This window comes from Callorhinus ursinus, unplaced genomic scaffold (genome assembly GCF_003265705.2).
Source record: "Callorhinus ursinus isolate GAN/ISIS: 27379988/994484 unplaced genomic scaffold, GSC_fseal_2.0 scaffold27, whole genome shotgun sequence".
Lineage (NCBI taxonomy): Eukaryota > Metazoa > Chordata > Mammalia > Carnivora > Otariidae > Callorhinus > Callorhinus ursinus.
The window spans coordinates 1776907-1798578 of record NW_027397089.1 but is presented as its reverse complement, the minus strand read 5'-3'; positions in this window follow the sequence as shown (position 1 = coordinate 1798578).

Here is a 21672-nt window from a genome sequence, read left to right as displayed (position 1 = left end):
CCAAGCAAACTAATCCAATAGCCTGAGATGAAGGTGACCACAGAGTGAGGCAATTAATTCTTGGCAAGAACAGACGAATTTACCCTGAGTGCTCAGTACAAGCTACCATTTGCCAAGCATATTACTACTGCCAAAGCTTCGCATGGGCTGCAGATTACAGGCTTATTCAGGGATTTCTGTCCCCTTAGCCAAACCAATGGCTTCTTTGTAAGTACCCTCTTGGCTGACATTCAGAATTACAAAATGTTAGTCCTGGAAGAAACCTGAAAAATAATTTAGCCCAGCCTGTTCATCTGGTAAATTAGGAGTCCAAGACTCAGTGATAGTCTGGTCACTCAGCTAGGTGAAAACAGAGCTGAAATTAATGTTTCCTAACTCCTAGTCAAATGCTATTAACAAAGCTATTAACACCAAATCCAGTAATTTTCAAAGATGTACACAGATAACTATTTTGCCTCTTCCTTCTCCAGGTCTTTACTGACAATCAAACTAAATTGTTTGGGTGAAATTTTTATTTCACATGATGACTCCTAACAACTGCATAAGCCCCGTGCATTCAGAAAGCCCACCGATATCCATTCTTTTTGGCAAGGTTTCCTTTGAGGCATAATAGTTGAGAGCAAGGCTTCTAGGATCACAATATCTAATTTGAATCCTAGCACCATAACATACTAGCTGTAAAATCTTGGGTGTGTTACTTAATCTCTTGGTATCTCAATAGCATCATATATAAAATGAGAAAAAAATAATAATACCTATTTCATAGGGTCATTATGAGACTTAAGTAAAATAATCCATATAAGGATTTGAAAAGTGCCTAGTGCATGAAAAATACTCAATAATTACTAGCTCTTTATACACACTAATACTATTATTATTATTATTAGTTACTAGAATGTTACCTGTTCTATTGTAAGTTATCCTATGTAAAAGTTTTAAAGATATTCACATTTCAGGTTCATAAGTTATAAAAACGTATGTGTCTTTTCATTTAACTTTATTCATTGTGTTTAGATTCAGTGGGTCTAGAGATACTGCACAGTAATTCTAAAATGGTACCATATTTGTTTGGTTAAATTGTACATTTTATAACCTTTTTCAACGGTGTAGGAAGCTAATGGTAGCACTGAAAACTCTGGGGAGATGAACCATGAGGGAGATGGGTACTAAGGAGAGCACGTGTTGTGATGAGCACTGGATGTTATGTATAAATGATGAATCATTGAACACTACATCAAAAACTAATGATGTACTATACAGTAGCTAACTGAAAACAATAAAAAAAAAAAGAAAGAAATTAAAAAAATACGAATCTAGTCATCTTTAGTCCAGAACTTCCTCCTTGGTGTCAGACATGTGATATGAATGGCCTACTGCACATGGAGATAGCCCAGGTATTTCAAACTCAGCAATGAAATACTTGCTTCACCTCCTCCATCCTCTGTCCTGCACCCTATACCAAGCTTCCCCCCAAGTAAAAATGTGGATGCCTCTCACGTGCTTCCTTCTCACCCAACTCCAAAACTCAGTCACAAATTCCTTCCTGATCACTTTCAAAAACTGTTCTCTACTCTCCCTTTCAACAATCATTATTCTCATCAGACCTTCAGGCACTCATCACTTCTCCTCTGGACAAACACAATGATCTCCCCCACAAATCTCCTTGCCTCTAGACTCATCCCAGTTGAGTCTCCGAAAGAAAGCTCGTCTCCACAGCAACCAAAAATAAACATCTAAAATAGAAACCTGATCCTTTTACTTTACTGCTCAAAATCCTTAGTAGTCTTCCAAAGCTTTAAGATAAATTCAAATTCCTCAATCTTCAGATGTAAGGTCTTTCATAAATTTTCTTCCATCTACCTCTTTCGACTTATATATATATATATATATATATATATATATATATGTATATATGTGTGTGTATATATATATATATATACACACATACTTGTATTTCCCTGGATGCTGTGCTGTTTCCTGCCTCCATGCCTTTGAACTCTGAATCTCTTTGTTTGAAATGCCTGCATCCTTCTCCCTGTACTACCTTCCTCATTTGCTTATCTCTTTCTCACACATTTTTAGAAAGTAGCTTCATGTGTCCCTCCATCTCTAGGAAGCCTCAACCCACCTAAAAGATGTGCTGTGCTCTATTAATCCTCCTGCGAATACCCATTTATAACATGTATCACAGTTTTCTAAAATTATCATCCCTCTTCTTTCTATCTCCCTCAGGAATATAATAAGCTTCTTGAGGATAGGGACCATACAACATTTATGTTTGTACTCTCTAGTGTGTTCACGGTGTCTGACATTTAGTCTGGAAGAAAATCCTAAGGTCAGTATGGCAGTGGCAGCAAGAGTTAGGGAGAAATTCCCAAAGGAAAGAGGAATATGAGCATTCTTCCACATAAAGGAGGATCTGGACTTGAATATTTTAAGGAAATTAGGGGACTTCCTTATATTGATACTTCCTTATATTGATACATGGACACTCAAGAAATACACATTGAATGAATGCATTCATGAAGAAATGAATGACAAGAGTTGGAGTTCTACTGGAAAAGCTTCACATCTCTTCCAATAGACCAGCCCTTTCCAGGCGGCACATTTTCAGATTCTATAAGAAGAAGGACATCCCAGAGGAAGGGTGTAATTCTATATCCATTGTAATGCAGACTCTTGTTGCATCTGCTCATAGCGTGTGGAATCAGGTGATTCTAACTACCCACACGGGTACTTCAGAGCCTGCTGAATTTTCAAAAGGTTTTAGAGATAATTGTGAGTGAAAAACACTAGAGCCTATTGCAATGATGAAGGAAAATAACATTTGTTTAGCAATAAAGTACTGTTTTGTTGAGAATCTGCTCGTTCCGTGTCAATGCTTACCCCTCCCAAACATAAAAATATCAAAACCCAGAAGTTTAAAGATTTTTCTCATTCACCTGAGTTAAATGTGTCCTATTTTTATCCACCCAAGAGGCTTAGTAAGATAAGAGTGCTTTTATAGCTATTACCTAAGCCTTCCTTTAGCACAGATAGTGGCCTGTGGGAAGGAGAAAAAAACTTACTGAGTATTGCATCATGGATTTTGTGTGATATTGGTACTGGTTTCTTTTTATGTACATAGACCTTTTTATATTCAGGAAAATGGATGCACTACAAACATTTTGATGGACTTTATTCATTTAAAGGGAAAGTAATCTATGTAGAAGTTTTGTTACAACACTATACAGATATGATGTTCTGTAACACAGGCAAGAAAAGGTGAAGCCCCTTTAGTGTTAAAAATCTATAGCTCCCAAATGAAAGATATTAAGGACATGTCTGGGTAAGTTGCTTAAAATTTGCTCTCCTCCTCACCTCCCAAATTGTCTAGTTTGTTCCTTCATTTTTGGCAATCGAATTATACAACAATACGGACTATATGCAACTAATATTTTGGAATGGATCAAGTCAGGGACTAGTTTTATAAACTTAATTATTGTTCTATGTCATTCCCCTAAGAAGTAAGTTCCATGAGAGCAGGAGCATGTTATTTTGTTGCTGTTCACTGCTGGATTCCCATTTTCTTGCGCAGCTTCATGCAAATAGTAGGTTCTCCTTAAATGTTTGTGAAGTGAATGAATGGCACCCTTTGGGATAAAAAGTGTAGGAGTTAAGAGGACATAGAACAACCCAGCCAATAGAATTAAACAGGTATTAGTTCATATTTACCCCATCCAATAAGGGTAAATAGATAATAGAGCAAACAAAATATACATAATGCTATTTACACTAATACCGACGCAGTTGTGGTTTAGGTTATCTTTTGAAATAGATTACACAGTCCAAACAGGCAAGATTAAATGAGCAAAATTTCATTAAGATATTTTTAGGAGTATTCAGCAGAACTGTCTGGGAAAATATATTTAATGAAAAACCAGAAGCAAGGAATGCTTTCCAACAATGGTTTGTGCGAAAAGCGTTCATTTTCAAATGTACTACAGCCTCCAATTCAGTAGGATTTTGCTGAGTAACTACCATGCATGAAGCAAAGTAAGAGCAGAGTACAGGGGAGAACATCAAAAGTAATCCTCTACCAGTTCCTTCAAGGGGGTTTTTGGTTCACCTTTGTTGGATCACCTTTCTTCCCTTAAATTGAAAATGTTTATTTTTTCTTTCTAATTTAACTTTGTCTGGCATATTGAGATGATGTAGGACCTTCTGAAGTCATTCCAGAACTTTATGTATTGTTGACTTCCATGATCAGGACATAAATCATCATATTTGGAATACTTCCAAAGCAGACTGCATGATATATGTGAAAAGTTTGATAGCAAATTGAATTTTAAACTAAAAATATTTGAAGCAGAACTTTTTCATGGGTGAGGGATGTCAAATGTTAATGGAAGCTCTTGTTGATTTCTTCCTCCATGGTAACTTAGGAGTAAGTTCTCTAGATATGCAGATGAAAAAGTCAGTGCCATATGGCTATAGAGGAGATAAATTTAATTGCTTTATTAGATTCAGGGCACCGTATAAAGTATGCCTCATTATGACAAGTCATCTAACCTATATGGATTCTGAACCTTGACAAGAATCATTCATTTTTAAAATTTCATAATGGCTTGCTGAGTACCTGAGTCAGGCCCTGCACTGGGCTCAGCCCCTCCATTAGAAAGAAAAAAAGAAAGAAGAAGAAAGGAAAGAAAGAAAGAGAAAGAAAGAAAGAAAGAAAGAAAGAAAGAAAGAAAGAAAGAAAGAAAGAAAGAAAAGAAAAGAAAGAGAGAGAGAGAGAGAAAGAAAGAAAGAAAGAAAGAAAGAAAGAAAGAAAGAAAGAAAGAGAAAGAAAGAGAAAGAAAGAAAGAAAAAAAGAAAGAGAAAGAAAGAAAGGGAGAAAGATATTACATTACAATGTAGCAGGGTAGTTTGGGAACATCTAACAGGGTGTGCGGGTTCAGAGAGATTTCCCATGAGCAAATGATATCTGAAAAAGAGTAGCCAAGCAAAGGAAGAGGAGATAAAAGTGCGTCACATTCAAAGAACTGAAAGTTTGAGTGGTGTGTGTGTGTGTGTGTGTGTGTGTGTGTGTGTGTGTGGCGCATGCACACGCATACATATGTGAGTTTGAATAGAAATTAGGGAAGAGAGGGAGGGTATGAAAGATACCAAGTTGGACATGTAAATTGAAACCCATGGGCCATGATAACAAATGCAGACTTTCCCTAACGGCAGTAGAGAACTCTCGATAGATTCAACGAGGGACAGCAATGTCATCAGATTGGTGAAGACCCCAGGCTGTGGTGTGGAGAATCTTACAACAATTGATACAGAAGGAAGGGGAGCAAGTGAGATGGTTGTTATGGTCATTCAAGTCAGAGATAACGGTGGGTTCATATTGAATGGAGGCAATAGAGAATGCCAAAATTGGTGGATTTAGGAGATACTTAAGATACAGTACAGAGAAGATGCACAGCCAGAGGAGAGAAAGGTTTGAAAGTGATTCCTAGGTTTTGGGCCTGAATGTGGGCATCACTATTTACAAAGCTAGCTAGTAATTATTTCCTTGATTTTGGCAATGGCAAGAACTGACATTATTGCAACTCCAAAGTCATGGCTAGGTCTTATCCAGAGGGAAGAACTCACACAAGCAGAGCGGTTTCAGAATATACCCTTGCCTCTTTTACGGAATCATCATTCCTGGATAGACAGCAGCTCAGAACAGTGCTAGGATATGACACAAAAATAATCTGTATTTTGAACAAATCAACCTGAGGTAAGAGATGTACAAAGAAGTGGGGATGACTAAGACATTAAAAATCAGAGAGGAACACGGGGCGCCTGGGTGGCTCAGTCGGTTAAACATCTGACTCCTGGTTCCGGCTCAGGTCATGATCCCAGGTCTGTGAGAACGAGCCCCATGTAGGGCTCCCTGCTCAGTGAGGAGTCTGTTTCTCTCCCTCTTTCCCTGTTGCCCTGTCTCCCTCCCTCTGACTCGTGTGCTTTCTCTTTCTCTAAAACAAAAATAAATAAGTCTTTTAAAAAAATCAAAGAAGAACAAGGAAATTTTGGTGAGAATGCTTTTATAAATAGCTTCTGATTTAACTATGTATTTCAAACCAAAAATGTCTCTGGGGAATCCCTTAAAAGATATTTATATGAATCAGGTATTGAAGCACAGATAAAACTGACTTGACTTTGTACGTTCGGGTGGTTCAGCATCCCCAGTCTTAGTACTTCAAAAAATAATAAAATGGAGTATTAGCTTGGCACATAACTATTTGACAACTTTTAGTTCACTCAAGGATTCCACAATTTGAATATTGGGTTTAAAACTAAGACAAAAGTTTCCTATACCCTGATAAGAAAGGAGGACGGTAAGAGGAAGGAGATTTGAGCTGGTGTAACTGGAGAGAGAGAACGGCTAGAGCTATGAGGGCATATGCAAAAGGCAGATTTTGGTGATGCCATTAGAATTATCTTCTAAGACTTTGGAACGGTTGTCAAGATTTTCATCCCGTAAAATTGCTGATAAACTGTATTCATTTGATTTATTGTGCCAAGAACAACACATATTCCTTATTCATTTGTTCGTTCATTTGACAAACATCCACTGAATACTCAATATGAAGAAACATTGCTAGAAACTGGGGTTTAAAGATGAATAATACTTGGTATTTTCTCTCAGGAAACAAGTTTTCTTAGGAGAATACAGCCATTAACTCCACAGTGATAGCACTATGTCATAAACACTATGATCAAGATTGTACAGAAGAAGGACACCTGGGTGGCTCAGTCGTTAAGCGTCTGCCTTCGGCTCAGGTCATGGTCCCAGGGTCTTGGGATCTAGTCCCGCATCAGGCTCCTTGCTCAGCAGGAAGCCTGCTTCTCCCTCTCCCTCTGCCTGCCGCTCCCCCTGCTTGTGCTCTCTCGCACTCTCTCTCTCTGACAAATAAATAAATAAAATCTTTAAAAAAAAAAAGAATGTACAGAAGAATGGCAGAAAAGAAGGTTATACTTTGTTAATAATTAGAGGAAGAAGCGGGGGAGTGAGAAGAATGAAAATTCTAAAGTGAGAAAACTGCAGGCTCATAAGCATGATGACTGAGGAAACTATAGAAAGTTCCAAATGATGAAAACAAAGGTTGTTTGGGGACCATAGTGGGCAATGAGCCTGAAGTAGCAGGCAGGAATCAGGCATGTTATTAAGAGTTTTGTATGCCACGCAAAGGGGTTTGGATTTTGGCCTGAAGGCTATGGGAAATTATTGAAGGATTTTAAGCAGAGCAGTGACACAATCCAATTGGCATTATGTTATGAAAATCGGTGATCAGACACACAAACTGGCAGCAGCCAGTTTTGAGAAGATGGAGGATTTTGCTTACAAAGACCTACCAAATATAATAATATGTGGGGGTCGCATTTGATGAATGACAAACCTTAACTAACATGATGAGTATACAAAGCACCAGAAGAATCATTCTGACAGTGGAGCGGATCTCTACTCAAAAAAAGAAAAGAGTCTTAGCAGTGGGAAGACAAAATGTAAAATATATAAATATAAATATATATACAAAACAGTCTTTGGACTACATCCTAGGGTGTAATAAGTACCTGATGTGAATGATTTGGAACTGATTTGGCCAGAAACTGCTATTAGACTTTAATCCCCAGCAAACGCCGTGTGGTCTTGTTCATTCCAGACACTGAGAAAAATAACTAAAGGTGTATTGATGTTTTACTGGGTCATTCCAATTAAATTGCCCATGTGGAACACTTGCAGACACGATTACCTTCTACTATAGCAGTTTCATAACACAAATACCCAAAGTGGTGAGGCCTCAATTTCATATCCGATCTAGCCAGGAGATAATGACCCTTTAGTAATCATAGAGAAACTTGTGTATTGAAACGATGCTAATCACCTTCATTATAGGTTATATGCTTATTCAAACAATGTTCTTTAGTAATTGCATGCATTTACTCAAACAAGTGATAAAATTTAATATTTTATGGAAACATTCTCAAACAACTATAGCAAGAAAAATTGGCTGAAAGGGAATTAGAACAAATAGGGAAATATATGAAAAAATTGTAAATCCCATATCTTCTCATTTTTCTTTATTATTTTATTTTTCATTTCACGTTTTTTTTATTTAAAAATAAAGGGATACACCTAAGTTGTTTAAGGAACAACTGAAAAGTCATAAAGAATTACAAAGGACTGAAATTCTCTGGAGCTAAGATACCACTACTGGAAAAATAGTCACCAAGAATGTTCATTGTGGACCAAACAATAATCCAATTCACTTATCTCAAGACACTTGTTTTTTACCATATGTTTTAACTTAATAAATGCTTGCCAACCTTGCTATGAATTTCACTTGTTCCCTAATTCCTTCTGCTCCTGAACATAGGCCAGCATATGGCTCTCTTTACCATGGTCCTGCCAAAATACCCTGGCCAATGCTCCTTTTTTCATACTTGTCATAAATCCGTCCCATGATTATCCAATTATAAGAGTAGGGAATTGAAGAGGGAGTTTGGGTGAGCTGCTATACCTTTCATAAATTTAGTTACCAAAAATTAGTTGTTGAAAGTACTGCAAAAGTGGTCAGAAAGATATGAAGCAAATAAGGTGAAGCATGACTTCTGGGATGACTGATGTTTTATATCATCTAAAGCAATTGAGACTGAATGCAGGCAAAAAAAAAAAAATGAGGTAATTCTTTTAGAGTAATGTCTCTTAAAATGTTGCCTCCTGTCATAGTAGGAGTTTTTTTCTGGGTTTTTAAAGAAGTAGTTTTTTGAAGTATAATTTATATGCCACAAAATTAACCCATTGTAATTGTAAAATTCATTGATTTTAATAAACTTACAGAGTTGTGTAGCTATCACTACGATCCAGTTTTAGAACATTATCATGTTTTCTTAAGTTTATTATTTGGCAAAATCAATATATTTGAGGACTTTAGTAACTAGAATAAAGTAGAAGTGTATCAGATTACGCCTAGGCCAGGTCTACCACTGGGCCCAAACAATATGAGGTTATCTGCTGAACGGGAGGACTGAACCACCAAAGTCTAGTTATAGGAGATGTGGCATCTCCTTGGAGAAAATCACTCTGAGGGAAAAAGCAGCTAGACATAACCAGATTTATCAGTGTATTAGCTAGCACCCCCAGGGACCCATGATGCTGACTCCAACCTAGTATGTGATTCTAGGGATTTGTTACCCCATCCACTCTCATATTCAGTTCATGCCCAGTGGCTTTTTGCCTACTACACATTAGGCTATAGATACTTGTTGAATAAAATATTTATTGAATGAGATCATTTGATTTATAGAGAGGAACCCAAAGAGCAGGTTTTGAGACAATAGGGAGTGTCACACAATTAAATAGACTATACCACAATAAGGGAAGTAGGCTTTTTCATCCACTCTGCAACAGGACACTGACTTATGACAGTTCCATTAATTGGCTATAGTAAGAAACCAGAGTACCTGCAGAGAGATAATAGTACATGTGGACACATTTGAACCTGGGAGATGGGGTTTGGTGAAGGATTACAGAGGAGATATGGAGAATATGCCACAAATTTTCCTGAACATATCAACATGCATGATGAATCTCCAAAACTTGTGCGGAATAAAAAACCCTGGTCTCCTTCTCCACCTCATTCTGTCCCACCCCTGCCCTTGCTTGCTAGGCTTTTGCCACAGTGGCCCTTTTTCTCATCTTCTATCATGACAAATTGTTTCCTCCTCAGGGCCTTGTTGCTAGCTGTTTCCTTTTTGTAGAATGTTCTTTTCCCCAGATCTTGCAGCTGATTCTTCACCCTCAGATTTCAGTTGACCTATTGACTCCTCAATCTAAAATAAGCACTCAAACACTATAATATCACTTGGTTTATTTTCTTCATTGCACCTAGTATACAATAATATCATATATATATATATTTTTAAGCATTGTGCTAGAAGAAGCATGACTTGAAGGAAATAATAACAAAGCAACTTTATTTGGATTAAAACTTTAAGGTTATGTTATAAAAACTTATCGAAAGCTTCCTATGACATCTTCAAGAGGTCATCTAGCTCTGGTGTTAAAAAGACTCAGTTAGGGCACCTGGGTGGCTCAGTTGGTTAAGCGACTGCCTTCGGCTCAGGTCATGATCCTGGAGTCCCGGGATCGAGTCCCCACATCGGGCTCCCTGCTCAGCGGGCAGTCTACTTCTCCCTCTGACCCTCCCCCCCTCATGTGCTCTCTCTCTCTCATTCTCTCTCTCAAGTAAATAAATAAATTCTTTAAAAAAAAAAAGACTCAGTTAGCAATAGATTTTCTTCTAGTTCCAGCCACTTTGTAGTTGAAAGATTCTAATTTTTTTTAAAAAATCCTCATATTTATATGAAATATGCTTTCTTGTAACTTTATAACTAATCCTATTTTGTTCCCTTTGGAGCTATATAAAATCAATCTACATACCATATTTACACACTAGTTTTTCCCAATATTTGATGGAATGTAAGTTATTACAAATTCAATCTTTAAACAAGAATGAGAACATCATAATGTTCTGAAGAGATGTTTTTTGGGGAGTTTATTAAAATATCTAGGAAACAGTAATCCAAGTAAGGACATTATAAGACAAAGAGAAAACAAGAATTTACTGAAGTCACTACAATGGTAGGTTGGTCCTTCATATTGCTGCCATGGAAATGGGAGAAAAAAGCCTTCAGCGTAAGGCAGTGCAGATGCAAGCTCAGGAAGGTGGGTTTGACTGGTCGCTGGTAGACTGAAGTGTTCATCTTGTAGTTTATTTTAACCAGATGGTGAAGAAACATCAACCACTGAAAACAGTGTGAGGCCTTCAAAGCTATTTTTCTTTAACCTATAATGACGTTTTGTGCCAAAAAAATAGTATCCTTTTACTGGCTTGCCACTTTCCATCGGGATTGGAGGAATGATTCCCATTATATGACAGGGAAAAGAAATAATTTGTAAAATTGTTTGCTATGCTAATTATATCACAAAAGGGTCAGAACAGTATGAAAATCTAGAAAAGTCCATAGACGACTGAAATGTTAAAAATTTCCCTTCAAGTTAAATTTCATGCACATGGTTCTGGACTATTTTTTAGTCTCAACCCACTGGTCATTCAATTTGGTTTAATGTGTATTTATTAAGTACTGAATATGCACCAGGCCCTATGCTGGCTGTAAATAATCAACACAAAGATGCAGGCCCTGTCCTCAAGAAGCTCACAGTTTGGTGAGGAAAACAGATCAATAAATGAGAAAATATGGGTGTCAAAACTCCAGTGTTGGATAGGAGTACTGAGCACTGGACCCTGCAGAGTAGTCTATGAAAAACAAAATGAACAAATTTTCTAGAAATTCTATAATTTTTTCAGACATGTTTCAGGTATTAAATAAAAATTAACAGGCAAACCAAGAAACAGGACAAGAGACTAAACAAAAATATAAATAGATCCACCAACATGCCAGATATTGGTTATCAGACATAAACTTTAAAATAGCTATGGTTAAAGGGTGTCTGGGTGGCACAGTCAGTTAAATGTCTGGCTCTTAGTTTCAGCTCAGGTCATGATCTTATGGGTCATGAGATTGAGGCCCATGTTGGGCTCTGTGCTCAGCATGGAGTCTGCTTAAGACTCTCTCTGTTCTTCTCCTTCTGCCCCTCCCCCTGTGCTCAATCTCTCTAAAATAAATAAATAAATCTCTTTAAAAATAAAGTAAAATAACTATGGTTAATATGCTGAAAAAGTAGAAAAGATGATGGCAATTTTCACTAAAGAACTAAAATTTATAAAATTAATCAAATGGAAATAGGGAACACAATAATTGAAATTGAGAATTTAATAGATGAGTTTAACAGGAGATTGGACTCAAGAGAAGATTAATCAAAGAGGAAATAGATTAATGGAAAATATCCAGCTGAAGCACATAGAGAGAGACAGATGGGATATACTTTAAAATTGTATAATAATTTATAGGTCTTGTAACTGAAATCCCAGAAGGGGAGAACAAAAGAATGATTCAGAAGCAATGAGCACTGGAATGTTGCACGCAACTAATGAATCACTAAAATCTACCTCTGAAACTAGTAAGACAGTATATGTTAAATTGAATTTAAATAAAAAAATTTAAAAATTAAATTAAATTAAAAAGTTGGATGTACTATACCTTGGCTAATTGAATTTAAAAAATAAATAAAGTTGACTAAGTACCCACCACCTGGTTAAAAAAAAAAAAGAAGCAATATTTAAAAGGATAATCACTAGATGAACCATGAGACACTATGGACTCTGAGAAAAAAACTGAGGGTTCTAGAAGGGAGGGGGATGGGGGAAGGGTTAGCGTGGTGACGGGTATTAAAGAGGGCACATACTGCATGGAGCGCTGGGTGTTACATGCAAACAATGAATCATGGAACACTACATCAAAAACTAATGGTGATTATCATAACATAATAAAATAAAATTTTAAAAAATATAAAAGGATAATCACTGATAATTGTTCAAAATTATAAAAATATCAATTCACAATTTCAAGAAGCTTTAATAAAAATTAAAAAAAGAAAAAGTATATCATAATAAAATTGCTGAGTACCAAAAGCAAAAAATGCCTTTTTGTGGGAGAGAACGACACATTACCTTTAAGGATAAACTATAGGCCCTAGAGAGTGCATTTCTTAACAATGGATGGGAGAAGATATGGGGAATTATAACTTTAAGGTATAGAACAAAAAAGTAAATGTCAACCTAAAACTCTTGCACAGGGAAACTATCTTTCAAAAGTGACTGCAAGACAAAGACCCTGCCAATAAAACAAAAATTCAGAGAATTTTTCACCAGTAGACTCTTAATAAAAAGAAAAACAGAGTTTTTAAGACAAAAGGAAAATTATCTTAGATGGAAATATTGAAATGCAAGATGTAATGAAGAAAAATGGAAAAGATATGTAAGTATAAATTAACAAACTTAATCATGGTATCTTGTAGAGTTTAATATATATGTAGAATTAAGATACACTTCAACAAAATTACAAAATTTCAAAGTTAAAGAGTTTGTAATCCTGGCATTCTGGGATGTGGCATAAATATTAATTCCCTAGAATTTAATAAATTAGGACATACTATAATCTCTAGTAACACTAAAAGAATAGTAAAAGAATATGTAACTGATTGGTAGTTTTATTATGAAATAAAAAATCCTTGGTTAATAAAAAAGAAGAAAAGAAGCAACGTAATGGTAAGATGCCCAATATTTAACCTAAATGTATCAGTAATTACATCAACTGTTAATGGATGAAATACTCATATTTGATTATCAGCATGAATGTACCAAAGTTTGCCAGATTTAGCAAGTGAAAATATAGGATACCCACTTAAATTTGAATTTCAGATAAACAATGAATAATGCTTTAGTATGAGTATGTCCCATGCAATATTTAGAATACACCTAACACTGAAACATTATTCATTGAAAATCTTAAATTTAAATTTAACTGAACATGATGTATTTATCTGGCACCACTAACCATACCCTTAGCACTAATAGTCATCAGTCCCATGCTAAAGAATGTGACTTCTGGCAGAAGGGCTCCCTAATATGCAACCTGAGAATTAGACTGATTTACCCATCTACAAGCACTACCCCAAGAAGGCCTACTCACTGAAAATTCAAAGCCTCTTCCTGGAGAAACAAAAATATAAACCCAAGTAAATGTTGCTACCAGAAGGGAAATCTTAAACATAAGAATAAAAAAGATTGAAAGTAATATGTTGCAAAAAACAAAAACAAAACAAAAAACACCACCAAAATACACAAAACATGCACCAGGAGAACACTAAGCAAAAGAAACCTATCTTAGTTTACTAATTTCAGCCCAAGTAAACTTTAAGGCAGGAAGCATTTCTAGGTATATACCCAATAGAAATAGATGCACATTTGTATCAAAAGCCATGTATGATTTTAATCATAAAGCTTTTTTCATATTATTCTAAAACTTAAAATAACCTCAAATTCCATTAATAAAGAAATCCAAATTGTGCTCTATTAACACAGTGGAATACTATAGAGAACTGAAAAAGTTGCTATGCACAAGTACTTGGATAAATCTTACAGAGGGGTTATTGGATGAAAGAAATTAGACGAATAGAAATTGTATAATTCCAATTAATAAATTTTGGGGGGGAGACAAAAATAACCTAAAGTGATAAAAGTCAAGATAGTGGTTACTTTAGGAGGAGTTTGTGTTTTTAACGGGGCACAGGGAGGGCTGCTGGTAATACTATATTTTTTATCTACCTGGTGTTTACATAGATGTGTTCATCTTGGGAAAAATCATTAAGCAGTGTGCTTCAAATTTGTGCATTTTTATCGGATATCCATACTTCTATAAAATAGTTACATTAAGTAAATATTGTATTTAATGTGCTAAATAACAGGGATTACGATAGTGTCAGGAAATAATATAAAGGAAGTAAAGATGAACTTACGTAGAAATACCTAAGCAGAGCTTTAGGAGATGAGTAGGCATGAGAAGGTGAAAGCATCGGCGCAGTGGGGGTGGGGGTGGGGGTGGGGGTGGGGGTGGGGGTGGGGGTGGGGGTGGAAGCAAGGAGTATGGAATGGAAGGGCGTATTTGTAGAACTACAGGCACTTTAGTACTAGTCGCCTTTCGTGCGGGAACGAGACGCGGCAGGATGTGGGGCTGCAAATATAGGTAATATCTGCTCAAGGTTGAATCTTGAAGGCCCAGGGCTTCAGGTGCCTTTGAAGATCCCACTCATTCTCTTAGCCTCACTTCTAATTTCAGCCGTGGCTGTCTTGACGTAGGCTTCAACTCACTCACCTCGTGCATACTATATCTGACCTTAAACCCGTACTACACGTCTTTGACTTTTCACCCTGGAAAGGCTCCCAGAGGACCCATTTCTCAAGCCAGTGTGAGCAGCCCAGCAATGCAGCCAATAGGGGACAGGAGCTTATAGATAAAAAGTTCTCCTGGTCAGTCCTTAGGTGGATGATTTCTGAGAAGCATTCAATATGATCCTTAGGAGTTTGGAGGCAGGAAGGAGCCTTGCTGTCTTCAGTGACTTTGATAACATACCCTTATAATGGATTTCCCTCTTTCCATCCCTTTCCCAAATCTCTCGCTACCACTCCGGGAGATGACCTCACTAATACATTGCATGCACCCCAAGAGTTTGGCTGAGTTTCTGCCTTAGGAGAAAACATGAACTAAGAATTGTGGATTCTATCCTGCAAGGTAGGGGAAACCCCAGTCAAGAGTGGCTGTGCAGAGCCATGCAGGAGATTGAGTAATAATGCTGGCAGGGAACTCACTGGGAGACTGTTGGGAACTTTGAGAGACTAGATAATCACCCCCCTGTTTCTCTGAAGCAGTGAGAAATAGGACAAAGAAGTAAAGCAGATGGGAGGTAAAGATTACCTTTATCTCTGACAAAGATCATATTGGAGAATGTGACTCACATCTTTAGGCAGATGGGCTTCCTGTTAAAGAACTTCAGACTTAGATTGACCCCCTACAGTGTTAGGGCAGTAAGACCTCCCCACTGCAAACACAGCCTGCCCCTAGAGAGGCAGAGCAGAATTTCTATCTAGGCTGGAGGAAAAGGGGCATTGACTCCTAGGAATCTAGGGAATGCAGAACAGCATTGGTGAAAGGCAGCATTTGAGCTGAGGCTCTATGGGTGAGTAGAGTTTTGACAGGTGTAGACAGAGGTTGCATATGAGATAGTGCTGTGTAAGTGACTGAATGTTAAACCAAATCATTACTATGGTTTAGGAAATAGTTATAGGAAATAGATTATCTAACGGAGGATGCAGGTAGGATTTTGAGTAGTTATTCATTTCTTCTTAGAAAGCTAAATAGAATTCAATCTTACTGAATGGTGGGTGGAATTCTGAGCTAAGATGCCAATATGTAATAACTATGGTCCTCCACATTCCTCCCCGACAGCCAAATTCATATTCATTAAACCCCTTTCCCTTGTTGCTAAGCAGAGGATGCAAGAATACATTACAAATCATAAATATTAGCACAGAAGGATTTGCAAGTCAACCTGTCCTATTATGAATGCAGTTGCAAAGTTCTAACCTTCTGTGCTCCACATTCTGTACAGGCTGGGAATACTTCCCCCACCATAGACAATCAGCACCAGGGAAGGCAGTAAATGCTTGTAAATCATTGTCATTTTTTCTATAACAAATGCCCTTGTCTAGAGCCCTCACATTTACTGTTGCCTACACATATATGCAGATACATGCACGAGTGAAGGTATATAGTCACCCCACACACAAATATGCATAATCCACTCGGAAATACACAAAGCAGAGATAAAATGCAGAAGTGAGGATACAGTATGGTTTTCCAACATCTAATATAAATTCTTGCCACTTTCATTTTTAGGGTAAGATGTGGGCCTAAAAGAGTCTTTAATTGTGCTTTGTTTTATCTTTATTTAGCATGCTTGGTCAAAGCAGAAATAATACAGGATCCTGGCATTTTATGAATACTTTCTCCCCAGACTCTCCTGAGTCAGGACCTATGGCTATCAGATTGTGTCAAAGCTTCATTTATCTCTTCCCTCCTGCTGCCTGCCTGCCTTTTGACCATTTCCCTGCTAATTAAGCCTGAGAGCAGATGGAGAGAGAGAAGCTGTTAATCTATTTATTCCCTTTCACAGGTCAGGTTTAGAGGAGGGATAAATAAATATGGGAAAAGTAAGGTTGGGTGCTGTTTTAAGATTTTTACTGCTCTCTCTCTCTGTCTGGATACACTGTGATGCAGGCGTCCTTAAAATACCAAGTTACTAGTGCAACATTCTTAGTGATCATTCATTGGATTGAATTTGCTTCAGTAATTCAGTTGATATCCTACTAAGAGCTAGGCCCTATGTTATATGTGAGAGAGAAAGAGTGAACAAGACTTACCTGCTTGCTGCCATCCTGGAGTTCATAGACGAACCTGAAATAGACAACAAACAAGTAATTGAAAATGTGATCAATGACAGGAGGGTAAGAGCAGGGCCTCAGGCATGAGGGCACATGCACATAAACTGAAAGACATTCACAGAGCAATGGGACTTGGGCTTTTTTCATCTTTTCTATATACTCCAGATTCTCAGGTGAAGGGAATGATGAAAAGATGTGACTGACTTAGATTAATGGCTAAGCTAATAGCCTGCCCTTTTAAACAAGAAGCTGAGCTTTCTTGGGGCGCCTGGGTGGCTCAGTCGTTACGCGTCTGCCTTTGGCTCAGGTCATGATTCCAGGGTCCTGGGATCGAGTCCCACATCGGGCTCCCTCCTCGGGGGGAAGCCTGCTTCTCCCTCTCCCACTCCTGCTGCTTGTGTTCCTGCTCTCGCTGTCTCTGTTTCAAAAAAAAAAAAAAAAAAAGAAGCTGAGCTTTCTTACCTGCTGGTCAATCTCTCAGAAGGCTTTTTGAGAGCTCATTATAGATCAAGTTCATTCAATAAAATTCCCCCATCAGGCTCTTAAAGGGTCAAGTTTCAGGGTGCACTCCAATTAAAATAACTTCTGTCTTTGACAGAACCATGGGATAGTGCTTTAAGGACCCTTGGAAATATCACCCCATTATATGAATGATACAAATCAGGATTAGATATTTAAGTGATATTTTTCTAAATTCAGATAGCTGAGGTGGAAACTCAGATCTTTGGACTCTAATATATGGTGTGGTAATGAGTTATGCTCCTTCTGGTGAAGCTTCTAGAAGTTTTTTTAAAAGACTTTATTTGCCAGAGAGAGCGAGAGAGTGAGCACAAACGGGGAGAGGCAGGCAGAGGGAAAAGCAGGCTTCCCACTAAGCAGGGGAGCCTGATCTGGGTCTCAGTCCCCTGGGATCATGACCTAAGCCGAAGGCAGATGCTTAACCGACTGAGCCACCCAGGTGTCCCACTTCTAGCAATTTTATAACAAGCCTACAGAAGAGGCCAAGCAGATATATAATTTTTTGGATTTAGATTTCAAAACATTGATTTAAAAGTACTATGCACCCTTAGAAAATAAGTGAAAAATTAAAACTACCTGTAACTCCTCATCTTAGACTGCTATCTGATGACCTCAGGATTTGAAAATGGTATCATAGATTTTTTTTGTTGTCATTGTTATGTCCATATAATTTTAGGGACTTGAAAGTTAGTTCTTGATGAACCCAAAGAGGTTTCTAGTAATTCCTACTTGGTTTTCTCAGGATTCCTGCATTTTCTTTTAAATCTTATGATGCAGAATTAGTGCATGCCAAATTGCCCATCTCTTAATTATAGAATATCCCTTTTGTTATTGTTGAAAGCGAAATAGTAAAATAATTTTGTTAATTTTGGGTAGATTCAGATTTAAATATTTTTTTTTTTAAAGATTTGATCGATGCCTTGTTTCGTGTTTCTTGTCAGAATTATCTTGTGGAAATTGTAGGAGTTATCAAACCGGTCCTTTGCTGCCAAAATTACTAAACCAGTTTTTTATACCTTCTATTAACTTATTTTGTAAGGTGAGGATGATCTCTGAAAGAGGAGCTATTTTTAAGCCAGCCTAAGCATATTCCTTCCTTCCTCCTTCCTCCTAATTTGTGAGGTCAATGATATCCACCTCTTTGACTAATAGGAAATCCTATCTGTATGAAATCAGCTTATCTAAATATATTAGGAATGTCTAGCAGTCCTGTTTCATGGAAATTAAATGAGTGAATAACTTTATCATGAGAAAAAAATCACAAGGTCATGGCCACTGTTGCTTTAAAACTAAATTAGCAAATCTTGAGAAGTTTGCTTTTGCTCTTTCCCTGATAAGAGCTCAGTGGTCATCTTTCTCTTAGATTTTGACCTTCAGAGCATCTCCAAGGCCTAGGCAGTAAGAGTAACGGCAGATGACGGGATTGGGGGTGGTTTGATAAAGTACTAAATAAGCAACAACCCTGCCTTATGACACTTGAAAATGGTTCCTCTAAAAAAGCTTCTTAAAGTCTGTTAGGAACCAGAACTAGTATCAAGCACTGGTGTTATACGCAAACAATGAATCATGGAACACCACATCAAAAACTAATGATGTAATGTACGGTGATTAACATAACATAGTAAAATAAAATTTTAAAAAAAGAAATAATCTTAGTACAATCATTATGTTTGGAGACATCCACGTTTTATGCTATTATATATTTTTTATTACAAATGAATATTTCCAGCAGTTAAAATAGTGGTTGAGTGTCACATTAATTTAAAGAAAAATGATTTCATTATGGGGCATTTACTTTACTATCTATTGAGCAAATATTTCCATTTGGTGGCTCCTTACTTGGTTGTGAAGCTTGAAATCTGAGTTGTGCATGTTGTCAGGATAATCATCTGTGAGTGATAAACATAGCTCAGGCTTGTATTTGTGGGTTCTCTTGTTTCCCCTTTCACATCTTCAAAGAAACCCTTGCACATTTGTATGCTCATGATATACCAAGTCTTCCCTCATCAAAATCATATCATAGGGCGCCTGGGTGGCTCAGTCGGTTAAGCAGCTGCCTTCGGCTCAGGTCAGGATCCCAGGGTCCTGGGATGGAGCCCCACGTCAGGCTCCCTGCTCAGCGGAGAGCATGCTTCTTCCTCTCCCTCTCCCTGCTGTGCTGCCTACTTGTGCTCTCTCTCTCTCTGTCAAATAAATAAATAAAATCTTAAAAAAAAATCATGTCATAAAATCTGATGAAGCCTTTCAGAAAAAAAAAGTCTTGGTACAATTACGTCAGTACATTTATAAAATGTGCTTATTCTCAAAAGTTCCTTGTCTTTCATCTCAATACCTTCCTATATTTTGTGGAATGAAAGGATTTTCTATTGTTATTGTTCAATGACTTTTAGGGATCTTTGGAGCAAATGGAAGAATGGTGGGAAAGTGGGGTGAGGAGCACAGCAATGGTCAGGAGGAGAGGGAGTCATCTAGAGTTGTTTATTCTAAGGGAAAAAACCAACAATGTTGAATCCCTTTGATTTTATGCTTTGAAGTCTTGTGAGTCATATAGTAATACCTAGACTAAGGAACCCACTCTTTTTGTGAGTGGTAGAATGTTTATGAAGAAGATGATTGATAAGGCAAGAAAGTTTTCTCAGAAATTCTGTAATTCAGTGTAAAAAGAAGTACATGATTAATGTAAACTTGAGATTCTCATGAGGGCACTCATAGCTTGTTTGAGAAATAATCTCCGTAATGCAGAGCTTTTCTGTCTTTTTCAGTCTCTCTCTCTCTCTCTATATATATATTTTAAAAAAGAATATTTGTAAGATATCCTGAAGTTAGCCAATAGGGATGCTGGAGCCTGGGAGCCCCAGTTATCCCAAGCTGTATACCCACACCTGTAGCCCATCTACATGGCATGCACCTGTAAGCTATCTGTGACTCACTGATGGGAAAGCTCTGCACAGTATCAACTTTTTACAAGTAGATTTCCATCCCTTCGATCTTTATTGATACCCCTTGCATGCAAAGGAAATCAATTTGATCCTCAGCTCTGTTTCTTTATTAGGAAGTGAATCTGATTTGTGCTAATGATAGAAATTAGTCTTCAAGTGAGCTTTTATTAAGTATCTTGCCATTTTGTGTCAATTACAGATCTGAGTAACACAAAGACTTAAAATAGTTAAAATATACACAAGCTGAAAAGAAAAAGCATGCTCTTCAGTAAAATCTTTGGCAGTTGCTGGTCCTCTAAGAAACAACCACATCAACCTCATCTTGTGAGAGAAATCTCTTTATGTCTTAAGCAGCTGATAAGCTACCATAATAATAATAAAAAAGTACACGAGTCCACCTAATTATCTTCACTAAATCTGAACAAAACAGCTGATCCTCCAACCCTACTTCCACTGCTGTCCTCTCCCCTACACATACCACCATTTGAAATTGTATCCACCTCTTCTTTTCTCCCCATATTACATGTAGAGAGAATTTTAAAAGTAGTGATTGAGCCATCTGATATCCTTTAATTGCAGCAGTTACACAACCTAGTTACAGATTACAGCAAACTTGGAAGCTTTTAGAATTTACCTTTATCCAGGTGCCATTAAATCATAGTCTCTGGTGTTGGGGAGATATCAAGATTCCCCCAAAGTAAAATAGTTTATAAATAATGAGGCAATGGATAAGCTGAAATGCAATGCGTATTTGAATTCACAGAAGGTACTGATTACTGTTAGCTGAAGTTTTAAAGAACGTGGTTAAGAAGAGTTGGTGCTTGGGCTAGAAGATGCAAAGAGTATTTTAGGTGGAGGCCTAAAAAGACAGCCTGTTGGAAGGAAAAAGTAGGAACTATGCCTGAGACTCCAGATGAACTCAGATTGGTTGGAAAAAGGGATGAGACAAATCTGGATGATTTTAATATTCATTTGGGAAGCAATGGAATTGATATTATATAACTGGGTGAGCCAGTGTTGGAGATGCTTGAGGGCCTATCCTGGAATTAAAATGATTTTCATCAGAGAGGAAAGGAATGGGTTTAGACAGCATAACATCCAGAGCCTTTGGTCATAGTCTGCTTCCTGTAGCAAGGTTGATGACTTAGAGCTATCACTCTTCTCTCAGTATATACTTTTCTTGATTCTCATTACCTAATGTTTGCATATCCCTCATACCTAGTTTGTATGTG